Raw genomic sequence first — 17,954 nt, forward strand, 5'->3', positions numbered from 1 at the left:
CTCGAAAAGCAGAAAAAGGCCAAGTGTCCCTGCCTTCCCAGACATAATATGGGCTCAAGTGGTGGAATTTAATGCTCCTGTCTCTTTAAGAAATCAGGGCCCAGGCTAGCTGAGCCCTGAAGCAGCTCTGCAGAAGCTTTTACGGGATTTGTACACAGAGTTGTGGGAGTGCAGAGAAGTCTTGTTCCAGACCCCGACTCACCCCCTTTAGAAATCCCAGATGCGCCTGCCACTCTTAGTTGACCTAACAGTTGAGTGTGTGTGTGTACCTGATGGTCTGCCTGGGCCTCCTGAACAGTTGAGACCAACTGCTTGCTTGCTGAAGCTTCTGGCTGCTTTTGTAGGAGAAGTGACCCCAGGCCCAGGGGCTGCACCTGGTAGGAGCTGAGTTGGGGGATGATTAATTCACAGGAGCATTGTCTAAAGCAGCTGTGAGAGCTGGTCTGTGGGCTAAGCAGGGTTGCTAAATGGCATCGCCACCCCTAACCTCATTACATGCTGGTTCCCGTCCCCTGCCATCCTCTCAGACACACAGAGGGACTGTATTCACAGGAAGCCCCTCAGGCCTGAGAGGAGAGGAAGGAGACGGGATTAACTTACTTCCCCCTTGGACCTGTACTTCCTTAGCCCCACAAAGCTCAGTCAGCAATTGAGACCTCTGGTATTCAGGGGTGAATAGCTACTCTCCCTAAACATATGGATGGGCTATAGAGAGAACATTCTAGTCCAACAGGTGACAGTCAGGTAGGTGCCTGCCAGCAAGGATCTTTTCAAAGGGCAGCTAAGTGAGGGAAATGTCAGTAGTAGTTTAGTTGCCCTGGCTTTTTAAATAGGTCCCAGAATTATAATATTCTTTAATTCTTTTATCTCTGTACCACACAATGTACAATACAAAAGTAAATAAGGCTCAGTCTCTGCCCTCAAGAAATGCAATCTCTAGACTCTTGCAACTATTGATCCGATGCCAGGAGGGTTAGAAATGCAGAATTCCAGGTCCCATCCCAACTTGCTGAATCAGTCTCCATTTTTACAAGATTCTCAGATGGTTAATAGGCACACTAACATTTGAAAAGCACTGATCTAGTTCACATACTCCCCCTTTCCTTATTTCTCCACCCATGGCAGACATCACTAGTAGATCAAGGAATTTTTTCGCTAACTATATATTTGAGTTGGTTCATGAGATGAAATCTATTTGTGATGCCTTTTGGAGGAGGAGAAAATAAAACGTAAAAAAAAAAAAAAAAAAATACTGGGGCTGTGTGATAAGTGACCTAAAAGAGGTATACTGTGGGAAACCCTGTAGTGTAGTGGTTAAGTGCTAACTAAAAGGTCGGCAGTTTGAATCCGCCAGGCGCTCCTGGGAAACCCTGTGGGGCAGTTCTACTCTGTCCTGTAGGGTCACTATGAGTCAGAATTGACTCGACAGCAATGGGTTTGGTCTGGTTTTTTTGGTGGGCAGCTAGAGGAGAGACTGGCCCTTCCCATGTGGACAGCCAAGGGAGATTTCACCAAAAAGGGAGTTGAGTGAGTTTGCTAGGCATTTCCACGGGGAAGGGCATTTCAGCCAAAACAAGAATACATGCAAAGGCTGGGAGGTAGGACAGAACATGGACTAGTTCAAATAGTCATGTGCTGGATTCTTGGATTTTAAACAGGGCTGAGATAGATTTTGCTGTGTGGAGAGAAGAGGCTGAGATCAAGACTAGCCTTTCTACTAGAACAGCAGGAGCAAAGCAGCAAGGTTATATAAAGCTGTCTCAGTACAAATATGCTAATACTTTAAACACCAAGGCAGGAAAAAAAAATTAAAGGTAAGCAAGAGTAAGTATTAGAATTTCTACTAAGTTTTTTTTTTTTTTTTTTTAATCCTCTTGATAAGTGTTTGGTGCATACTATGTGCCTGAGGGCAGTGGTGGTTCAGTGGTAGAATTTTGGCCTTCTGCTGGGAGATGGGGGTTCTATTTCTGGCCAGTGCACCTCGTGTTTAGCCACCACCCATCTGTCAATGTAGGCTCCTGTGTTGCTATGATGCTGAACAGGCTTCTGTGGAGCTTCTAGACTAAGACACACTAGGAAGAAAGGCCTGGTGATCTACTTCTACTTCATCAGCCAACCAAAACCCTATGGATCACAACGGTCTGATCCCATTGTGTACGGGATAGCCATGAGTCTGGGGGGACTCAAAGGCAGTTAACGACAACATGTGCCTGGAGCTGAGCTAAGAGAGGAGGTACAACAGTAAAGACAGACAAGGTTCCTGCCCTCAAGGAACTTAAATTGGGTGGGGGAAGGCAGATGATAAGCTGTAAAGGAGCCTACAAACAAGATAACTGACCATTGTGATAAAAGGCTATGATAGAAATAATCAGAATGGTAGGAGAGAGTGACCTTAGATAGGGCTGTCAGGAGTTGAGGAGTAAATAACTCAGGTCAGCATTCTGCACATAATGGGCATTTGATAAAGTTATTCTTCCTTCCAGGATGAACATTGTATCTGTTAACTCCCAGTTTTTAATTTGCAGCAGTAGGTGATGGATTTTTTTCCCCCAAATAAAACATCTCATTTTGGGGTGTGTTAGGGGCAAAAAAAACACTTGTCTTACTGCAGTGGTGGTCAAATAGGTTTCCCAACTTCTAATTGCAAAGTCCACTTCTGCTCAGTCTTCTTTGCCTAAACCAGGGGTCTAAGCTGGGTAGACCATTTCAGAGCCCTCCACTGTCACCTCCTCCTTCACACCTGTGTTTCTTGTAATCTCTGCCTCATTGAGAGTGTTCTCTGGTGCTTCACTCTGTCCCAGCTCTATGTCTTGGTGGAAGACTTCTTTCCCTCTCTGTACAGTGCCCTCTCCTGACTTCCCTTGGAAGCCAGACCCTAGTCTCCTGAGTTGGACATCTACAGGGCAATGCTGGATCACAATAGTCCCTCTAAGTCTCCTCCTTCCCTGGACTCCTGCTTGTTTGTTGAACGCCTCCCATACTAGATCCTGTGCTAGGTGCTAGCAGTAAGTCCATGAGCAAAAAGACATGGTTCCTGCCCCTATGGAGTGTAGGCAAGTAGACTGAGACACTGTTCACCCCATCACACCCACCAAAGGAAAATTCCACCAGGACAGATGCCAGGAAGGAAAGAAGTACTGGAAGTGTGAGTCTACAGTGGGGTATTCGATCTGGTCTAGAAAGGTTTCCCTGAGGAACGTAGGTCAAGATGCTGAGTAGGTGTCAACTTGGTAAAGAGGAGCAGGAAGAGTTTTCTAGGCAGAGGGAACAGCACTTGAAAAGGCTTGGTGGTGGAAGAAGCCTGGGGCAAGAAGGGATAAAAGCCTCCAGAGAGCAATAAGAGACCTTTGCTTGACTTCTCTGTGGCTTTCACCTCCCTCTTCTAGCCTCTTGTTGCCATATCCAATGGTCACTTCTCAAGGCTCATCTTATTTGAACTGTCAGCAGCATTTGGCACAATTGATCAGTCCCTTCTCCTTGAAACAGTTTCTTCGCTTGGCTCCCAGGACATCACACCCTCCTATTTTCTTCCTGACCACTCCTTCTCAATCTCCCTTTGTGTTCCTCCTCTTTTCTCTGATCTTAAAAGTTGAAATGTTCCACAGTTTTGTCCTTGGACCTCTTCTATTTACCTACCCTCACTCCCATAGTGAGGGAGTGGCTTTAAATATCATCTCCAGCTCTGACCTCTCTTCTAAATGCCAGACTCATATACCCAGCTACTGACTTAACATCCCCACTTGAATATCCAACAGGCATCTTAAACTTATCAAGGCCCAAAACAAATTTGTCTCCCTCTCCCCACAGTCTTCCCTGACCGCAGTGAAGAACTCTATTTTACAAGGTATTCAAGACTTGAAGCTTGGATTCCTCCTTGACCCTCCATTATCCCAATCCACTTAGACTTTATATATTAGCAGATTCTGTCTACTCTACCTTCAGAGTGTATCTGGAATCTTTTAACTTCTCACCACCTCCATTGCTATCACTTTGGCCCAAGCCACCATTATCTCTTTCCTGGATTATTGCAGCCAACTCCTAATTGCTCTTCTGCCCCGACCCTGCCATTCTCAACATGGCAGCCAGAACGATCCTTCTAAAGCATAATCAGGTCATGCCACTCTGCTCAAAATCTTCCAGTGGCTGCGCTGTCACTCAGAATAAAAGCCAAAGCCTTACAATAGCCTGCAAAGCCCTGTCTGATCTGGCCCTTTGCTGCCCCTCCAACCTCATCGCCTCCTCTTCCCCTTGCTCATCCTACCCTAGTGGTACTGCTGTCCTTGTTGTTCCTAGAACATTCCAGGCAAGCTATAGCCTCAGAGAATTTATATTTGCTGTTCCCTTTGCCTGGAATACTTTTTCCCCAGGTATGGATCCTCGCTTCTATGCCTTTTTCATATCTTTGCTAAAGTGTCTCTACCCCATCTAAATTTTAATTCCTTTCTCCAGGACACTTTATCTCCCGCCCTAGCACTTGCCACCATCTGGCATACTATGCATTTTGTTTATTTTTTGTCTATCTTTCCAAATTAAAATGTAGGCTCCATAAAGCCAAACTGGTTGTCATGGAGTTGATTCTGACTTATAGTGATCTATAAGACAGAGTAGAATTGCCTCATAGGGTTTCTGAGGCTGTAATCTTTACTAAAGCAGACTGGTGGGTTTCAACTGCCAACTTTTGTTAGCAGCCAAACACTTAACCACTGTGCCACCAGAGTACCTTGTAAACTCCACAGAGGCAGGGATTTTTGTTTATTTTCACTACTGTGTCCTTGACACTTAGAACAGTGCCTGGTATATAGAAGATGCTAAAACATATTTTTGAATGAATTAATAAATGCATTCATATAAATGAATCATTTATAGATTCTACTTGAAAATAACGAATCTTCAAATCCATGAGCATGGTACACCTCTCAGTTTAGTTAGTTCTTCATTAATTTCTCTCAGCCATAATTTTGTAGTGTTCATTGTACAAGCCGTGCATATCTTCTGTTAAAATCCACAGTGGTTAAGCACTTGGCTGCTAACCAAAAGGTCGGTGGTTCGAACCCACCAGCAGCTCTGTGGGAGAAAGATGTGGTGGCTGGCTTTCATAAAGATTACAGCCTCGGAATCCTACGGGGTGGTTCTGCGCTGTTCTGTAGGGTTGCTACGAGTCAGAGTCAACTCTGCGGCACACAACAACAACAACTGTAAGTGGTATTATCTTAAACTTCATATTCCAGCCATTTATTGCTGGTATATAGGAATACAATTGATTTTTGTGTATTAGCTAATTTGCCTTTGCATCCTGCAAACTTACTAAATTTACTTAATAGTATTAGCAATTTTTTTTGGTAGATTCCTTAGAATTTTCTACGTGCGCAATCATGTTGCCTGTGAATACTGACAGTTTTACCTCTTCTTTTCCCATTTTTATGCTTTTTACTTCTTTTTCTGGCTGCATTATCCTGGCCAAGACTCCAGCACAGAGTTGAAGAGAAGCAGTTCATGAGTGGCCATCCCTGCCTTCCACCTGCACAGAGGGAAGTTTCCTTTCTCCTGCACGAATCCATTTCTCTTTAGTAGTTTCACAGTCCCTTGCGTGATGCCTCTGAGGGCCCTCACTCAGAATCAGGTCTCATTTCAGTGATTCAGGACCCCTGCCTTTTGTGAAGATTGGGAAGGTCGCAGGAGCAGGGCCTGGATTCTCCAGCTGCCGTGACTGGGAGCTTGGCTGCTGCTTCTACCGCCCTATGTACGAAGCTTTAAATGAACCTTAGGGCAGGCAGGGCCCGCGGCAGCTTAATTTTTTTGTGTAATTTTCTTTTCTTTTGGGTGAAAGTTTACACATCAAAACATGCTCCCATCTAACAATTTCTACATATATTGTTCAGTGACATTGTTTACATTCTTCACATTGTGTCAACGTTCTCCTTATTTCTGCTCTAGTTGTTTCACTGCGTTAATCTAGACTCTCCGGCCCCTAACCTTCTCGTCTCTGTTTTACAGTTACTGTTGTCACGTTGGTCTCACTTAGGTAATTTTTTTTTTAAAGCACAATGCTTAAGGATGACATTCTTTACTTTTTGAGCTCAACTTTTTGTTGTTGTTGTTTTGTTGAAAGATGACTTCAAAGGATAGTTTTGTTTTTAAGTTTGAAGAGTATCCAAGGGCAATAGTCTCAGCAGCTTAATTTTTTTTTTTTTTAAACAGTATTTTATTGTGTTTTCAGTGAAAGTTTACATAGTAAATTAGGTTCCCATTTGACAATTCCTGTACAAATTGTTCAGTAACATTGGTTACATTTTTCACAATGTGTCAACATTCTCTTTAATTACATCCTGGTTGTTCCATTTCTGGCACTCTAGTTTCCCTGCCCCCATTCTCATCTTTGCTAGACAGCTTGATTTTTTTTTTTAATTATTATTTTATTTTTTAACTGGACCTCAGGGCCCTGGGATTAGGTTAAGTATATTCCTCAGTGAATGGAATACCGTCCTTGTTGGTCTGTGCAAGGCTCCTCTCCTGTGATTTTATTTATTATTTTCCATTCCTCCTCATTCTTTACTCCTATTTCCTCCTTCTGTTAGGTAACCGTTATAATGTGTATAATATGTATCTGTTTGTATGCATTATCGGAAAATGTGTGTAGCTAATTTGTGTTTATGTTTTTAAAACTTTCAGTTGTATAATTGCCATATTTTAATATATAAATGATGTGGTTATAGATGTCATTCTGATTCTTACTTTTTTTTCCACTCACCTCAATGTTTTTAATTTTGTCATGTTGCTAATGTATGATAATATAACCAGCTACCCACAAGATAAAAAATTAATTTAATGCCATAATTGAATTATAAAGGAGAAATTATAGGAAATCAGTTTATAATAGAACAAGTAATTCAATATGTAAATGCACAGGCATAAATACACTAGAAAACACAATAAAATAGGTGCTTTTAAGGAAAAATTTTGGATTTAAGAGAAGTAAGGAAAGATTGAACTAATATAGTTGAAACTTCCCTTAAAGTTTATGGTATTTTAAAATAAGAGCTAAATCAATATCTATGTGATTATAAACAATTTTTTTTTGCATAAGTGAATGTTTGGCAGGATATTTGAAAGTCATGGGTCATGAGACTTCTGTCATGGGGTGTGTGCATTGTATGACCTCTAGCATTCTTCTCCCTACCCAACAATTGCTGTGACAATCCAAATGCCCCCATAGGTCTCCAAAATACTTCCTGGAGATGGTTCATAGACCTAAATATAAAACCTAAAACTATTAACACATCTAGAAGAAAACAGGAGATAAATCCTTGTGATCTTGACTTAGGCAGAGGTTTCTTAGATACGACACTAAAAGCGTGGCCCATAAAAGAAAAAATGGATAAGTTGGACTTCATCAAAATTAAAAACTTTTGACTGGTTCGAAAGTAGCAAGTCTTCAATCAATTGCTTGCAGTTACAGATTGATGTCCTTGTTTTACTCCCACCTCCTCACTACTACACCTGATTGGTCTAAGAAAAAACAGAATAAAACCAACTTTTGTTCTTCAAAAAGACACTGTTAAGAAAATAAAAAGAGCAACTAGTGTCACATAACAATATGTGTGTAAACTTTTATATGAGAAATTAACTTGAGCTATAAACTTTCACCTAAAGCACATTAAAAAAAAAAAAAGGAAGAAACAAAAATGAAAAGACAAGACACAGACTGGGAGAAAATATTTGCAAAGTGTATTTCTGATAAAGGTCATACTTGTATCTAGGATATATAACTAACTCAATTAGAAAACAAACACTACAATTTTAAAAAATGGGCAAATGATTTGAAAAGACACTTTATCAAAGAATATATATGGATGGCAAATAAGCACATGAAAAGATGCTCAACATCATTAGTCATTATGGAAATGCAAATTAAAACCACCGTGAGATACCACCACACACCTATTAGAATGGCCAACATTGAAAAGGCTGACCATATCAAGTGTTGGCAAGGATGTGGGAACTGGAACTCTGATACACTGCTGGTGGGAACGTAAAATGATACAACCACTTTGGAAAACAGCTTGGCAGTGTCTTAGAAAGTTAAGCATCAGCCTGTCATCTGATCCAGCTGCTTCGCTCCTAGATATTTACCCAAGAGAAAAGAAAGTAGGCTTGTACACATATATTCGTAGCAGCTTTATTTGTTGTAGTAGCCAAAACCCAGAAATAACACGAATGTCCATTAACAGATGATTGGGTAAACAAATTGTGTTATATCCCAAATGCCCCCAGCGTGATATTTCCCTTCAGAAACTACCTATCTTAGACCAAATTTCTGAGCTTTACATTCAAGGTCCTTTGAAATCAAATCACAGTTTCTCTTTCCGTCCTTTTCTCCTGCCATTTCCCCCCTGAATGCGTTATATGTTTAGCTAAGTCCATTGAGGAAACCCTGGTGACATAGTGGTTAAGTGCTACAGCTGCTAACCAGAAGGTTGGCAGTTCGAATCCACCAGGCCCTCCTTGGAAACTCAGTGGGGCAGTTCTTCCCTGTCCTATAGGGTCGCTATGAGTCAGAATTGACTCGACTGAACACTCTGAGTGCTTTTACAAGATTAGGCTTCGCAATTGCAGTTACCATGCCTAGGCTGCCCTGTTCCTTATTAAAATTACTGTTGTCTTATTCTGGCAAATTCTACTTAAGGCGCTGCTCATATGTTTTCTTCTTAGGGCATCTCTATCTCCTTCATTTTAACCTATTAGAGCTGTTACACATGACACAGAATTCACTTATAAGTATGTCTGCCGACTGCATTCAAAGTTGCGAGAATGAGGCTTGCTCACTTTTTTTTTTTCTTTCTTAAATCCTTTGGGCTTAGCACAGAGCTTGGCAAGGCCATAAGTACTTGCATGAATGAATGAGTGAGTGAGTGAAAGAATAGTTCAGTTCTGTATTTTACTTTTGAAACCTAGTTATCTCAGTAGCTGTGATGGTTTTACATGTAAGTTTTATCTTCTAAATAGCTGAAGATACTTTCCACTTCAGCATCAGTACCAAAAGTTGCAGTTCTAATCCCCTGATGGGTCACTGGGACACATCGCATCAACTAGAGATTCTTACCATATACGTGACCATTGCAGCATCAAAGATGGTGACAACCCAAATGTCCTTCAAGAGGAAACTGGTTAAATAGATCTCAGCTCGTCTGTATAAAAATGCAGTTCTTTGTGCTGGTTAAGAAGACAGGAGTAGTTCTGTACATATTCATGTGGAGACATATAAGTAAATACAATGCTGAGTGACAAGATACATCTCAAAACTACAGAACATGATCCTGACTTTGAGAAGAAAACTGCATATGCATATATAGGTTCGTGTACACAATATATTAGTATGTTTTTAGAGAAAAATCTGGAAACATATTCACTCAGGGAGTTGAAACGTGATGGGGAGACTATTTTTCCTCCCTCCCTCCCTCTCTTCCACTTTATATGCTTTGGTATTATTTGAATTTGTTATGAGCACATATTGCCTTCAAAATTAAAAAAAAAAAAACCCACATAAAATAAATGCCTGGCCAGTAAGACTCATTATTGTTATGAATTTATTTCAGATACCTCCAATAATTAACTTGTAGGTTAATTTTAACATTTTAGATTTATATAGCATCTTCCTAAAATGCAAGATTACTTTTACCTTCTAATTTCATTTTGGGGAAGTGGGGGGAGGAGGAAACTCAAGCTCAGGAAGTGTGGACGCTGTATTCCAGAGCCAGTGGCAGAGGCAGACGGGGGTTTCGTGCTCCTGATTCCTAGCCCAGGACACTCATCAGGAAAGCTCAGTGATAACCTGACAGAAATCGGATGAGTAAGAACATGAGCTTCAGAGTCATAGACCTGTGTTTGACCTTCGGCTTCACCATCCTCTGGCTGTGTGACCTTGGCAAGTTTCTTAACCTCTCTAAGTTTGGGTTTCCTCATCTGTAACAATAGGATTCTGGTAGTACCTGTGTCACAGGGTTGTTGTGAGGCCTGGATGTGAAGAGCCTGAAATGTGGAGCTTGATGAATGTTAGCTTTTGTTCTTATTGCTGCTAGCGTGAAGGACAACTCAGCACCTGAAAGAAATTAGGCCAGATTAAAGGAAATGAGGAAAAGGAAGATTTTTTTATACAGGTTGAAGCTATGACTCCATCTCCCAGTCACTGTCCCCTCCCCCTTTTTAAATTAAGCTTTCTGTTGCTAAATGCCAGCAGATGCATCACTGCTAGCTGGGTAGGAATTGTAGGAAGGACTGGAGAAGAAAATTCTGCAGCGCGAGAAGGATGGGGAATTGCATGGATTGGAGAAAAGCATTCGCGGGCCAGGGAGCTGGAAAACCCCTTTGCAGGACTGCAGCAATCGGTGAAGCCAGGCCTCTCATACGTGCTGGGAAGCCCTGAATGAGATGATTGAGCACACAGGTACCAGGAGAGCAATTAAGCTAAGAAAACTAGGAAGCCTGGTGCGGAGGACAGTTTCACTAGCCCAGGTGCAAAAAAGCTCCACGCATTCCCAAGTAGGGTGTAGCATTCAAGTGGGCCATCTCTGTGACTGTAAGTGCTATCTAAGAAGGCATCCTGAGACGTTCTGTCTGCCTGCCAAGCCATCCCTAGTCCACTCTCGCCACAGCAGAGGGCAGATATGAAGCAAGATAGGGCAATGGATGTGCCATTTAACATGGCCATACCCTGAACCCTCCTTGGGTCTAGCCGCATAGTGTTCCTGGGTCTCTAGGGAGTGCCAGCAGGTAGAAGCAGAGATGGACCTCTTACCCAGTCTTCACGACTGTACGAAGCTGAGGCTAGTGGCGTCTTGCACGCATTAGAAGCTAACGCACTAGAGCTAAGGTCTCAGAGTGTTGGCTTATATGGAACTCTCTTAAGAGAAGAAGTTTTGGTTGTTCTATATCAAAAAACCCATTGCCGTCGAGTCAATTCCAACCCATAGCCACTGTATAGGACAGAGTAGAACTGTTCCATAGGGAGTGGCTGGTAGATTCAAACTGCTGACCTTTAGGTTAGCTGCCAAACGCTTAACCACTGCACCACCAGGGCCCCTGTTCTATACAGTATCTACAAAAATATTAACAAAGTAGCTAAAACTTACATAGTGTTTACTACCTGCCAGGCACTGTTCTAATTGTTTATATATATGAAGTCTTACTCCTCACTGTAGCTCTGCGAAGTAGGCACTGATATTTTCTCTGTTTTTCAGGCCAGGAAAACAAGACACGAAGAGGTTAATGTCCAAGGTTACATGTGGATAGATGGCCAAGCAGGGGTTCAAACTCAGCTAGGCTGCTTCCTGAGTCCTTGCTCCTAAAGGTTATACTGCCTAAAAATTGGGAGATTTCACATCAAAATCTGGAGAGCTGGCTTCTTCTGAAAAATCAGAACTGGGCACAGTGGCTTGAAATCCCACTGGTAATAATTGGCTGGAGCTGTGTCAGGCCAGCCCCTTAGTGGGCCAGTGTTGGGATTCACCACCATCCACACCAGTCCCCCTATTCCTGACTCTCTGCAGGACCCACTTGCCCCAGTTTCCATACCTATTTGCACTAGGAGGCATTTAAATTTTCAACCTCTGAATTATGGTTGTAGAATAATATTTATAAATATGAATATTTATAAAAGGGCCAGGCACTTTCCTTCCAAGATAGGGAGTATTATTATCTGCATTTTACACACAAGGTGATTGAGGCTTGAAGATGACAAATAACTCACATGAGTGAGTAACAGAGACAGGTTTGAACTTAGCCTTACCCCAGGGCCGAGCCCTTGGTGACTGTATTATTCCACTTCCCCTTTATGGTCTGGGGTCTCCTCAGACCCTGTTAAAGATTCTAGTGGTAAAGTTGATAATTAGAGCAGAAGAAATTGCAGTACTCCAGGAACCAAGTGTGAACAACTGAACCAAACAGCCCACGTCTGTTTTTGTCTGCACGGTCAGCCCTCTGGACACATTTGTTGAACAAAAAACAGACCGGAAGGAGAATTACCTACTGAGGGTCTTGAGATAGAGAAGTTTGACAACTTAAAAGAGTAAATCAGCATCTAGTATAAAATTAAAAATATACGGTCTACCAAACTTTTTTTCCTTTCTTTATAACTGGAGGAAAACTGTGTTTTCTAGCCAGTATCAGCAAGGATTTTTGCAGGGGGCCAATTCTGGGCCCTTCTCAGGCAAGTTGATTTTAAAGTTCCCGGAATTCTCTTTAAGTGGTTTGGGAGTTGGAGTAAATGATAACGAGAGCAGCTGAGAAATGAGTTTTTGGCCTGGTTATTGTCTAACCAGGTGGGTTGGAGTCCCAGAATTTGAAGAAGTTTTTGTATTTCCAGCTGTACCAGGGGGATTAGTGGCTTAGTCCTACCTCATGGGAGCAAGTTTTATTGTTACCGCTTATAAGGCTGAAACCCTAATGTGATGGGTTTTTACGCAGCACCATCTGCTTCAGAATCACAACATGCTTACTTGGTCTCCCCCCGCCTCACCCATCCTCTCTCCAAATAAGTTCAGTATCTGGAAGAGTGAATTCACCTTGGAGGTAGCAACGGAGGTGCCTGGCACTATGTAAAATGCAGCTCCTTAGTTATCAGTCAGTTACTAGTCACTGAAGGATCTAGGCAAGGGAGTATGCTAGACTGCTGTGATGGAAACAAAGATAACTAAAATGTGGTCCCTGCCTTAAAGGACCTAGGTGGGGCATATGAGAGGCACATATACAAAAATTTAAATAGCTTTAAGAAATTAAAAAGTTATTAACAATAAGTAGAAGAGAGTAGACACAGCACATGATTAATTTCCAAATGAATGCTCTGGACTTAAGTACTGTAGGAAGTTATCTTTCGTAAGGTTCCTCCTTGAGAAGCAGCAAAGTCCACAATGAAAGTAGACAGTGCAATTAAAGGGATACTTTGATGGGAACAAAGCTGCTTGTGTAAGTACAAGGGGAAATGCTGGCTTCTCTTTAGCGTAGTCCGGAAATTCATCCTGCAACAAAGAACTGTAATTCCAAGTCAATGACACCTTCTAAATCCTCTCAAACTATCCCCAAAATTTTGGAGAACGAATGGCGAGTCAATTCTGTTCAGCCAGAACTGGATAGCCGTGTCCTTTGCTCAAGTGCCTGGGATCTAATAGAGATGGGACAGCAGCCAGGAGATAAAGCAAGTCAATAGAGGGTGAGAGAACTCTGATGCTGGGGCAGATAATGAGGAAGGGGCCAGGATTTGAAAGCATGACCTCTGAGTGTTCCTGTGTAATGAACAGAATATAATGGAGGGCTGAGATCTGAGGCACCGGTGCACCTGTGTCTGTAGCTCCTCAGCCAGCAGCCTGGCCGTGTCCCAGAGTAGCTTGGGTGAGCTCTGTGGAAGCTGAACAGTCTTCTGGCTACCTTTACTGCTTACTGAAAAGAGCAGAAGGCAAGAGATTTCTTCTAATGGGGATAGACATGTGGCATAGTGGTTAAGAACTGGAACCTTGGTGTCAAGACCTGACTCCCCCATTTACCAGCTATGTGGCCTTGAGCAAGTCACTTACCCTCTCTGAGTCTCAGATTCATCATCTGTTAAATGGGAGAAAAAAAATGATAGTATCTGCGTCATAGGGTTATTATAAGGACTCAGACCAAAACCAAATTCATTGCCATCGAGTCGATTCCAACTCATAGCAACCCTATAGGACTGAGTATGGCTGTCTGATACAGTTTCCAAGGAGCAGCTGGTGGATTTGAACTGCTGATCTTCTGGTTAGCAGCCTGTCACCAGGGCTAAGTAAGGTAAAGGATGGATACAAAGCACCTAACACTGTGTATGGCACACGTGAATACCCAATAAATCCTAGCTATTAATATTAAAGAAGATCATGAAATAAATATTTTAAAATTACTTTTTCTTTCTATAAATTCTGGAACTAGATTAGAGACAAAGAGCGAGTTATTCCACCCTTTCCCTTAGTTCTCCATCTGCAGCCTTTGAGAAGATAAATGACTCATGCAATGGGTAGATAGTGAATGAGGATTTTTACTAGGGCCTCCACTTCTGTATCCTGGAAATCCAAACTTGTTTAAAACTAAAAGGGCAGCTCTCTGAAGGTGTGGGTGGAAGATTGCTACCGAGGGACCGGAATGTTTTTATTTCCCTCCCTTAGGGAATCTTATAGTTGGAAGACAGAGCAGTTCGCCTTAAACTCTGATGTGCATATGGATCACCTGATTCTACATTTCTAACAAGCTCCCAGGCGATTCCTATGCAGCTGGTCATCAGACCACATTTGGAGTGGCAAAGTCCTAAAAGGCCTTGGGTCCTTTAGTCCAGTGGCATGCTTGAAACCTCTCTACAATTTTCCTGAAAAATATTTTTCCAATTTTTGCTTGAAGCCCCCCAAGGATGAAAAGTTCCCTCCTTGTCAGGCAGCCCTTTATGTTTGGATTCCCCTGATGATGGAAATATCCTCCTTTTCCTGAGCTGACACTGGTCTCCATGTAATGGCCATCTATTGATGCTGGTTCATTACCTTGGGGGTAGGGCGGGGTCACACAGATAAGGCCTAATCCAGAGGCTCTTAACCTTGGCTTTGGCCTTCTATGGAGGATGTCCAAGGATGGGCTTCGTTGTGGTGATAGGGCATCTATTCCCTGAAAATGTTTGCAGGATTTTGTTTGCATGTACATTTTTCTAAGGAGAGTTTCCATAGCCTTCTATAGTTTTTTGAGGGAATCTGCTCCCCTCTGGAAGATTAAGAAGCATTGGACTCTTCTTCATGGAGTGCTTTAGACGCCATGTAACTCACAAGTCTTCTATTTGGAAGGTAACACAGTTTTCAGGTTTCAATTTTTCTTAGTTTGACTCTGTCCCTGGGGGTTCAGCACCCAGAACTGTGTATAAGCTAAACTCCAGAAGTCACCTGACCAATAGGAAGGGTAAGGCATCTCTTCTTGATTTGACCTGAGGATTCTTTTAGTTCTTCCTAAAAGTGCCTATCTTCTAGGGAGACCTTAGTACACTTGATAGTAATATCAGTTTGGAATGTTTATGTTGCAGATTTTAAAACAAACAAACTTAACATTTAAGGGGAATTTGTTGGTTATTATATAACAGGCCTGGGCAAGGGTGGAACTGCCTTCAGGCAAGGCTCCATCCGCAAGCTTAAACACTTTCACTAAAGACAGGCTTCTTGCTCTCTCTGTCCTCCCGGTCAACAGAATCCTGAGTCTTTTTCATATGCACTACCTTGAGCCCCATTTTCCCCTATCCTGAATGTCTCCTGTAGGTTTTAGAACCATGAATATAGGATGTGATATTTATCCTTATAATTATATCTCTACTTCCCCTATCGGCTTACGGTCATCTTCAAATCTGATCAGCATGCCAGGAAATTAATTACGTTGAACCAGACAAGGTGAAAGACTGAGCAACAACATACCCCCAGTACTCTGGCCAGGATTGATGTCACATCCTTTGAACAGGTATGGGCCCTTCTCAAAGTATATTCTGAAGGACGCTAGCCTCCAGGATGGCCCTCGAAAACAGACCCTATAAATCAAATGAGTTTGGATGGTGCTGTAGACCATAACCCCTTCATGAAGATTCACAATGCTTATGAGTATGTTAAGAATTTAAGAAATTGAGGATAGAAATTTTTAAACATAGAGCTTTCCAAACATAATTAGCCATTAGAGTTTATTCCTTCTCACATAAGGCCTAATAATAATCTGCCAACAAATATTCTAGCAAGCACAATCTGAGAAATACTCAGGCAGAGGTTTATCTGACCCAGATTCTTCCAACTTTGACCACAGGATAAAATGAGAGAGGTTATAAGGGGCCTTGCTGACAACCAGTTTATCTTGCTGGCCTGCCATCCATTCAAAAGGGAAACTAGCTTCAATTGAACATATTTACCTGTGGTTGCCCTTATCCTAAATCTGCCAGGTGAAGCTTAGGTGCCCTGTGTGGGTGTTTTCCAGGTGTTCTGATTAAGAGCAAGACTCAGACATACTTGGAGGCTTTCAGGAAAACCTAAAGCCAGGAAGTAAGTAGGTACCATTGTTCACAGTAGTCATAAAACCAAACCCACTGCTGTTAGAGTCGATTCCAACTTATAGGAACCTGGACAGAGTAGAACTGCCCCACAGGGTTTCCAAGGCTGTAAATCTTCATGGAAGCAGACTGCCACATCTTTCTCCTGTGGAGCGGCTGGTGGGTTTGAACACTGATCTTTCAGTTAGCACCATCAGGGCTTTCTATAGTACTAATAGTAACTATAATAATAATGTATAATAATATACTATTATTATAATAACAAATATAACAATATAATATAATAATTCACAGATATTTAGTGTTTACTCTGCATCAGGCACATTGCTAAGTACTTCTCATGAGATACCTCACTAAATCCTCACCAGAACCATATGAGGTGGGCAATAGTATTGTTCTTATTTTATGAATGAGGAGGCGAAGACATAGAGAACTTAGATACTCAAGGGAACATAGTAACAAGCAGTGAAGCCAAGTGTCAAACCCAAGTTTGCCTGACTGCAGAGCCCATGTGCACAGCAAATTCCCTGTATTGCTATTGTTGTTTTTCCACAACGATGCAGTCATCAAGCATTTATTAAATGTCTGCTTTGCGTATGCATTTGGTGAAATTGAAAACACCAACAAAATAGACACAGTCCTTGCCCTTAAGGAGCTGACACTTTGGGGGAAACTCTTGTAGTTTAATGGAGAGAATACTTAGCAAACAAATAGAAATGAATGCATGAAAATAGAATGTCATGTGCCACGTGGGTGGCCAGGAGGTGGAATGGAGAGAGGGCTCCTTGGTTTTAGACTCCGTGGCCTTCTTGGACCTTGGCAGCCAAATCTCTACAGCTTGCTTTTGGGAAATTCGCGTACCCCCACTTGCCCGTGGATGCCTCAGTCTCATTCTTCCATTTTATCCGGGCTCATAAATTCCCCTCTTAGTCTTTATCCCCCTACCTCCCTGTGACCTCTGCCTGTCCTGAGGGGGAAACCACTAACCTCCTGGCTCCTCAGTTTTCGGTCTGTGGTGAACTCCCAGCTGACATCCACAGCACTTGGAGGTGACCTAGTTTTAGTGAAATGCTGGCTTTTCAGTTATATCTTCAATAGGCTGAGTTGGCAGCTTGTCAGCAGGCTTATGTCACCTAATGACTGTGTCAGTTCCCTCCTTGCCTGGCTTCCTGTTAGTAAATATCCTCAGGATGCTCTTAGAACGCAGGAGGTGTAGAAGGCTTGGTGAGGGGGCCAGAGAGGAAAAGGAATGGGTGAGAGAAGCAGAAATGAGCCATGTAGTCACCCCCCACCCCACTAAAAAAAAGAAGCAAGCAACCAAGAATATACACCAGGAAAAAGATGCTCTAAAACAGAGGGAGATGCTTGCAGTCAGGTCTCTCCTGCAGAACAGTTTTGCTCCAAGAAGGACATTTGTTTTTCTAATTTTTTTTTTTTTGGCCTGCTCTGACTCCTTTATTCCCTCCCCCCTCCCCCCATGCCCTTCCTTCCTGTTTGGCACTTTTAAAGTGGTATTACTTCTTGTCCACAATAGTGACCTGCTGGGAGTAATAGCAGAGACATTTCCTCTCCTGTGGCTCTAGTTGTATTTTTAATAATGATCTCTTCCACTCTCTCTTTCCCCTCTGCTGCTTTTCATAAACATTTTCCTAAGGCTGGGTGGAAAAGCTTCAGGTATGCCCATTATGTCCCTCAAAGGTTAGCTGCGCCTGGGGCTTGATTTTTCCCCTCTTCAGGGGGCTGCTGCAGCCAAACTTCTGCACCGTGACCTCCCCTTTTGCTCAATGAACTGCAGCCTTGAGTTCGGGTGATACCGACTCAGGCTTGGCTCTTGCATTTGAAGGTAATAGTCATCCCGTGAGCTCATTCCCATGGGAGTTGCTCTGGGAAT

The sequence above is a fragment of the Loxodonta africana genome, chromosome 2 (genome assembly GCF_030014295.1).
Source record: "Loxodonta africana isolate mLoxAfr1 chromosome 2, mLoxAfr1.hap2, whole genome shotgun sequence".
Lineage (NCBI taxonomy): Eukaryota > Metazoa > Chordata > Mammalia > Proboscidea > Elephantidae > Loxodonta > Loxodonta africana.